The following is an 8,094-nucleotide window of genomic DNA, read 5'->3' as shown; positions in this document are numbered from 1 at the left end:
CCTCTCGAGCTGATCTCAGAGCAATGGCAGCTCACGGCCTTGGTGAGGCACCTGGTCCCAAGTACAGAAGGGGTGCTTAGTCTCTGTGGATTGTTCAGTGCCTGACAGCAAACACTAGAAGGCCTATTCTTTCACACTTTATCAGCCGCAGTGAGGAATTGTGTAAATGTGTGGTTAGCTCTGCATTGCCTGGTTCAGGAAAGTAAAGAAAAGGTGAAACGCAGAAATTTTCAAAGAAAAGGTCAGATTTGGGATGAGTTGAGCTCTTCCTTCATTAGCAGGTAGGGTTGTTGGGTGAAAACAGTGGGCTTCTCAGCACTTCACAGCGTTATGGAAGATGGACACATGGACATGTGACACAGATATTCTCAAGCCTGTGGTATACACACACTCAGGCCTGTGGCACAGGTACTCTCAGACCCGTGGTAGACACACACTCAGGCCTGTGGCGCAGGTACTCTCAGGCCCATGGTAGACACACACTCAGGCCTGTGGCGCAGGTACTCTCAGGCCCGTGGTAGACACACACTCAGGCCTGTGGCACAGGTACTCTCAGGCCCGTGGTAGAGACACACTCAGGCCTGTGGCGCAGGTACTCTCAGACCCGTGGTATACACACACTCAGGCCTGTGGCGCAGGTACTCTCAGGCCCGTGGTACAGATACTCTCAGGTTGTGGCACACACATACTCAGGTCTGTGTTATGGATACGCTCAGGCGTGTGGCGCAGATACCCTCAGGCATGTGGTACAGGCACTCTAGTATGTGGCATAGAGCCTCTCATGTGGAGTCAGGGGTTTCGACCAGTGGAGGCACATTGAGGAGTGGGTGGCTTGGGAGACAGTGATGAGGGCAGGGGATTGGGCAGCCACTCAGGGTTCTGATGGGAGGGGGCTGGGCCACACTCTCTGGAAGGTGGCAGGTGGGCTTGGGTAGCTTGGGGATCCTGCTGGGGAGGCCTGGCTACCAGAGCCAGGAGCAAGCCTTCCCCAGCCCAGCCCAGCTGCCCAGGCAGGGTCTGCAAGAAGGTATGGACACCTTCCCTTGGTTGCCCTGGCGCCCTTCCTAGCTGCCGTTTTGTGGTCTTAGCAGAAAACATGGAGGCCTGTGCTGAGAGCCAACTGCAGCCCCTAGAGCAGTCAGTTGGCCACACGAGGGCAGTGTGGTCGCACCTTGGAGGAGTCCTGACCCCAAGGACATGCCAGTATGGAATTTACAGGAGCAGCAGAGAAACTGGAGAGAGTGGGGCTTCACGTTGTGACCAGCACAGTGCCCTAGGAAGTCGCTGGGGAAACACACACTTGGGCAGCTTTTCGCTCATCACGTTGTTCCACGCTAAAGCTGTACCCTGGGCCTCTTAGAGTTAGGTTTGTGGGATGCAGCAGACAAAGCACCCACTGCCTGGTGCCTTGTCCCCAGTCCCTCATCCTCCCTCCCCCCCACCCCATCTCCCATCCCTCATCCCCGTCTCTCCTCCCCATCCCTCATCCCTTGTCCCTCCTTCCCTTGTCCTCCATCGGTCACCCCCTGTCCCTTGTCCCCTGGTCACCTGCTCTCACGCACTCCCTCTCTTGCCATTTGAGCAGTCTGTTGATGACCCAGCTCCTAATTTGACGTATGGGAAAAAGAAGAACCTGTTCAAAACACCCAGAGTTCTCGCCCAGCTTCAAACCTTGAGGTCTTCCCAAAGAGGAAAATAATCCCGCAATAATCAGGACAGTTTGACCTGTTGACACAACCCTGGTCACTGCTGAAGTCAACTTAGCCAGCTGGGGGAATCACCTGTCCCAGTCTAAGTGAGCCTGGTCAATGAGCAGAGCAGGTGGGTCTGGGGCCAGAGAAGTGGGGAGTGGGCACCGCTGGGCACAGGGAGATGGTGGTTGTTACTCCTCCCTGGGGGGGGTGGGGCTTCAGGCAGAGTTGCTCTCTCCTTGCTGCTGTGGAGTCCCTGCCGGGTCCTCCTGTCACATGCATTCCTCTGACTGAGGCCCCCCACGTGCAGGGGCTGCCCTGCTGCCCTAGAAGGTGGGGACTGGAGGGGCTGGGCAGTGTGTGCCCTCCTACATACCTGGTAGATAAATGGGTAAAGATGGGGATCCTTACATGTTCTGTGTGTGTGCATGTGCATATGTATGTTAAAATATATGTAACATAAAATTTAACCCATTTTAAGTGTACAGTATAGTGGCATTCAGCACATTCACACTGTTGTGCAAACATCACCACCATCCATCTCCAGAACTTTTTTGTCTTCCCAAACTGAAACTCTGTCCTCATTAAACAATGACTCCCCATCCACCTCGCCCAACCCCTGGCACCTGCCATTCCATTTTCTGTCTCTGTGAGTTTGACTCCTTTAGGGACCTCATGTGAGTGGAATCACACAGGATGCCTTTTTGTGACTGGCTTATTTCACTAAGTATAATGTCCTCAAGGTCCAGCCAGCTTGTGGCATGTGTTAAAATTTCCTTTTTTAAGGCTAATATTCCACTGTGTGGATGGACCACGTTTTGCTCATCCACTCATCTATCAGTGGACATTTGGTTTGTTTCTATCTTTTGGCTATTGTGAATAATGCTGCTGTGAACACTGGTGTACAACTCTCTCTTCAAGTTCCTCCTTTCAGTTCTTTTGGTTACATACCCAGAAGTGGTGGATCATGTAGTGATTCTGTAATTTCTTGAGGAACTGCCATACTGTTTTCCACAGCAGCTGCACCATTTCATATCCCCACCAGCAGTGCACAAAGGTTCCAATTTCTCCACATTCTCACCAACACTTGTTATTTTTTGATAACAGCCATCCTAATGGATGTGAGGTGGTATCTCATGCTGGTTTTGATTTTTATTTCCCTAATGATTAATGATGCTGAGCATCGTTTCATGTGCTTATTGGCCATTTGTATGTCTTTGGGGAAATGTCTATTCAAGTCCCTTGCCCATTTTTAATCCCTTATCAGATACATGATTTGCAATATTTTCTCCCATTCTGTGACAGGTTGCCTTTTCACTCTATTGATAGTATCCTTTGATGCACAAAAGTTTTAAATTTTGACGTAGTCTAATTTATCTAGTTTTTTCTTTTGTTGCCTGTGCTTTTGGTGTCACATGTAAGAAATCATTGCCCAATCCAAGCTTGTGAAGCTTTTCTTCTATGTTTTCTTCTAAGAGTTTTATCTCTTATTTTAGATATTTGATCCATTTTGAGGTGATTTTTGCACATGCTATTGGGTAAGGTTCCAGCTCCGTTTTTTTGCGTGTGGATGTCCATTTTCCAGCACCATTTGTTGGAAAGACTGTCCTTTCCCCCTTTGAATGGTCTTGGTACCCTTGTCAAAAATCACTGACTATATATGTGAGGGTTTATTTCTGGTCTCTCTATTCTGTTCCATTGGTGTACACCTCCCTGGTTTATAGATAACCAAATGGAGACCCAGAAGGGGCCCATGATTTCGCCAAGGTCATGTGATAAGCAGTGGTTAGGCTGGGGTGTGGACAGAGGGCACCCTGACCCTTCCCTGTTCATGCAGGGAGGTGGGGAGCACAGAGGGCAGATCCGACCTGTCCACTCTTCCCACCATATGACGCTCTAGGCCAACCGGGCTAGCCTCACTTAGTTTTAAATAGGTTCACTAGCTGCCAGCAATTCAGGGAGGTTTTAAGAAGGCAAAGTTCCTCTTGAAACAATGCAAAGAATCAGAGAGGGAAACACAGCTTTCAGCCTCTGGTGACACAAGAGGCACCTGCCCCCAAGCCCCGGGAGGACAAGTTCCAGGGAGAAGCCGCCACTTCCCAAGAAGGCTCAGGCCTTCATAGCTCAGGCCACGTAGCAACGAAGCGGGGAGGGGAGGGCCTGAGGGCTTCCTGCAGGGCAAGCCCTCCATCCCCAGCCAGGAGATCAGAGAGACCACCAAGAATGTGCCTGCGGATACCCACCACTCGACAAGCCTAGCACTCAGCTGCCCGCCCAGGGCAGCGCCTCAGTCCTGGAGGGGGCACAGCCATCGACCTGACGTTTGTGGAAGAGGCTAGGAAGGAGCATCTTAGAACCCCTACAGTCTACAGCCAGGATCTCAGAGAGGGGCAAAGATACTGCATCCATTAAAGAGGAACCCATTCCTTTTGGAAGGGTGCACCAGTGCCCGGCTCTGTGGATGGACAAGGCTGCACTGAGGGCCCTGGGGCCGGGGGACAAGGAGGAGACGCTAACCCTCCTGAGAGGAGCCAGGCCCACGGGAGACTTAGGGAGCAGGAGGCGGGACGAGACCTCAGATGTGTGGAGAGAAAGTTGTTTCCACCTTGAATTCTGTCCTTGGTCAAGCCAGCCCTCAGCTGTACCAGTAGGCAAAGTTTTCAAGAAATTTTCCTCTGACATTCCTTTAACTGGGAAGCTCCTGGAGGATGTGCTCCAGCAAAACTGAGTGAGGAAGCCCAGAGGAAGGCCTGGGATTCAGGAAACAAGGAAGCAATGTGACAGGCCAAGGAAACGGGCGAGTGGGCAGTGCCTGGAGGGAGCTGGCCCTGTGGGACGTTGGGGGAGCCCTGTGGAAGGCTCCTGCTGCAAAGCTGCCAAAGGGTGTGGAGGACAACAGAAGGTTCAAAGAAAACCAAGGCAATGAGTCATTGTTCAGTTGGGCCTGGGGGTGTACAGAAAGGAAATAAATTATGGTAAATAAAACAGGAAATAACTGTAGTAAATTGCCCCTCCTCCCTGCTCCCTCCATCCTCTCCTTTCTGCCCCACAATGGGCAGTTTTCACCTATGGGGTTGTAATGGTTCAAAGTGGATGCAAGTTCCTGCACTGCTCCCTCAATAAACCCAAGTGTCAGGTGGTGAGGGGCGTAGCGTGGCCTTTGCTAGAAGGGGATGTTTAAGCTGAAGGAACCAAGGACAAGCAAGGATATGTGGGGAAGAGCATGCCAGACAGAGGGAACAGCATCTGAGAACCGTGGGGGGCGCTGCTGTTCCAGGATCACACTGAGGCCAGGGCAGATGGGGGGCAATGGCAGAGCCCTCTTCACTAGGTGGGCTCCCTGCGAGTGCTGACCCCACAGGCACCCCCAAGGAAGCGCACAGCCCCAGGGCCAGCCGCGTCCCTGGAAGGAGGGCGCTATCCCTCCCCGAAGGCGGCCAGCTGCCGGCTCCCACCACTCGCCTCCGAGATGCACTGGCAGGTAGAGGTTGGGGTCTGCATGGGCCTGGGGGCCACCACTCCCTGAGGCTATTTCACCGCCTCGTCCTCTACACCCATTTGCCAGTTGAGGCCACAACGTCTTTTCAGGAACGGTCCCTGAATCACATTTTATTGATTCAAATGTCCCTGGGCCAGCGAAGGCCCTGGTTCACGTTCTGCTTTGCCCCCTTCCAAGACACCTTGTGGCTTTCATGCAGTCCTGGACCCTGGCCTCACCGGGGCCTCCCAGGATAGACATCTGTCTACTGGGTGGCCCCTGCCTCTTCCTGGGGCCTCTCCTGGTGCTAAGAGTCTGGGGAGGCCCCTGGAGCCCCAGCTGCTGAGCCCTCCATCTGTAGGCGGGGACCCTGGGCCCCTCATGGACACTTGTGCATCCCCCGGGGCCCCAGGCCTGCACCTCCCTCCAGCAGGCCAGGTGCTGCCAGGTGCCCCAAGCTGAGCTGACAGAATGCCAGTGACCAATGGAAGTGTGTCCGGGGAGCAGAAGACCTGCCTGACGGTCCACACCCTGCACGAGGTGCAAGAAGCCTCGACGCAGTGGAGGCTGGATGGGCGGGGACTCGAGGGATGGCTCGGTGACAACGCAGGGAGCCACCCACGGGCTCTCTGCAAAATGCTCCTGATCCCTCTCTAGCCTCCAGGAAAAGTGAGGTGGGAGAGAGAACAGACGTGGACAAGGGCTGCCAAGGAGAAACACAGACGAGACGCTGACTCGGAGCATCACGGCTGTCCCCCACCGGGACCCAGTGGCGTGGCCCCTGCGCTGGACACTGCCTGGCCCCAGGGGGGCAGCACACCCCCATCTGCCTCTGAGGATCGCGCTGGCTGCTCCCCAGTCAGCCTGTGTCTGGGGGAGGGAGGGTGTGGAGGAGGACGCTGAACAGCTAGTGGGGCAGGAGGGGGGACAGGAGCAGCCTGCAAGAAGGGCTCTCCCTTCCAGTTCTTGGGGGCTCTTTGGGAGGGGTGTGGTGCTGACACTGGCCTTGAGCCCTTCCTGCAGAGCCATCCTTTGAGTAGAGGCACCATGGCTCCCATAGCTGTCACATCACTGAGCTGGCAGGGCGTTCACATTTGGGACACACCTGGGGACACAGATGTGGGTTCGAGGGCCAGGTGGCACCTCAGGGGCTCTCTCTCCCTAGCTCTCATCCCTGCTGGGTGCCGGCCACCCTCCCATCCTGGGAGGACAAATGACCCAGGAAAGAGGAATTTGTCCCCAGCTGATCGGAAGTTCAGGTGGGAATGGGAGGACTCAGCCACAGGGAGCCTGTTTGCAGCCGGGGGTCCTGACTAGAGGGCACAGAACGGAGGCGTCTACTAGAAGGTTCTGAGGAGAAGGCCTCCTGGGTCAGGGCCCCCTGCACTGCAGGACAGAAAGGAAACACTGCGGTTGGGGGTGCCCAGAGGCTCCCACAGAGGGGGCTCGCCTGATGCCTGAGACTCCACGGGTGGTGCCCTCCTGGGAAGGGTCGTCTTATTTCTGTTCAGTTCCACTGACTTCCCGAGGCTCTGCAGAGATGGCAGGCTTTGGGGACAAGCACAGGGGACAGCCGAGGTGGGGGGCCTGGCCCATAGAAGGCAGTCTGAGGGGAGGGGACACTGGTTTTCTCCTGCACCTGGGGCTGCACAGCCCACCTGCCCTCATCCTGCCCCAGGAGGTGGCAGCAATGAAGCGTCTCGCTCCAGAGTCCCCTGGTGGGACTGGGTGGGTGGACATGACTGGTGCCTGGACAGCGAGGCTAGAAGGGGGTTCCCTGAGGTATGGGGATGCCGTCTTCCAATGCAGGGGAAGTGCCAGGTCTCACTATAAAGCTCCAAATCCGGGGCACCCAGCCAGGTGTCCCCCCACAGGCCTGGATTTGGAAAGCCAGACCCACCTCACATCTGCCACTCCAAGTGGTGCCCCCTAACATCGCACACATACTTATTTTCTTTAACAAAAAAAGGTACAAAAGTACTACATGCTTGCACAAATGTTAAAAAGTAAAAAGAAGAAATTAAAGTTCACCTGTAACCTCAGTTATTCACCCAAACTTTTTCTGTGCATAATACACTTTACAAAAATTGGATCAAGATGCAACTACTGATTTTAACTCCTTAAGAAATACGGAAATATAGCCGCACCTTGTTCCATGTCAAAAAGTAATAAAAACCGTGTACTCAGCTCACTTGAGCCCTGCTCTGCCCCAGGCTCCTGTGCTTCCTTGGCTGGAGGCGACCGAACAGGCCTGGTGAGTTTACCTGTAGAACACGGGAGCAAAGAAGTAGCTGCTGTAATTTCAGGGGGAACGTGCACTATTCAAACAGCAGCGCGAGGAGACGGACAGCGCGGGCCTTGCATTCGGGGAGGCCGTTCTCTGAGACGCGGGAACCGGGCTGCGCGCGAGCATCTGCGGAAGAGCGTTTCCCAGGTCCTGAGGCGCGCGCTGGCTCGGAGCGTCGGTGAGGCCGGGAAGGAGGTTGGGGACTTCGGGGGAGACAGGATTTTGCGCAGAGCTTGGTCGGGGGCCAGAGTGACCCCCTTGGCTGCGACTGTTGGGGCGGGAGCTGACGCCCGAGCCCCGCGGACCTGGCTGCGGGGCGTGCGGCCGGCGGGTTCGTGTGAGGACGGCGGCGGGTGTTGAGGTGCCGGCCGGGGACTGGACATGGGGGACCAGCTGAAGACGGCGGCCGGAGCGGGCTGGGGTCTCCGGGGTCCCTTAGACACGGGGTGGAGACCTGAGAATCTGAGGCAAGCTTCACGGGGAGTCCCGGGGGCTCCGGCTGGACATGCTGTCCGAGCCTCGTGAAGATACCAGGGGTTCAAGCCAGGACGTGTCCGCCGGGACGGAGGAGGGGTGGAGGCCGGGACGGTCCGGGTGGAGCAGAGGAGGAGGAGGGGGCAGCCGAGGGTCAGAAGGGC

This window comes from Equus asinus, chromosome 10 (assembly GCF_041296235.1).
Source record: "Equus asinus isolate D_3611 breed Donkey chromosome 10, EquAss-T2T_v2, whole genome shotgun sequence".
Taxonomy (NCBI): Eukaryota; Metazoa; Chordata; class Mammalia; order Perissodactyla; family Equidae; genus Equus; species Equus asinus.
This window is presented reverse-complemented; position numbering follows the sequence as displayed.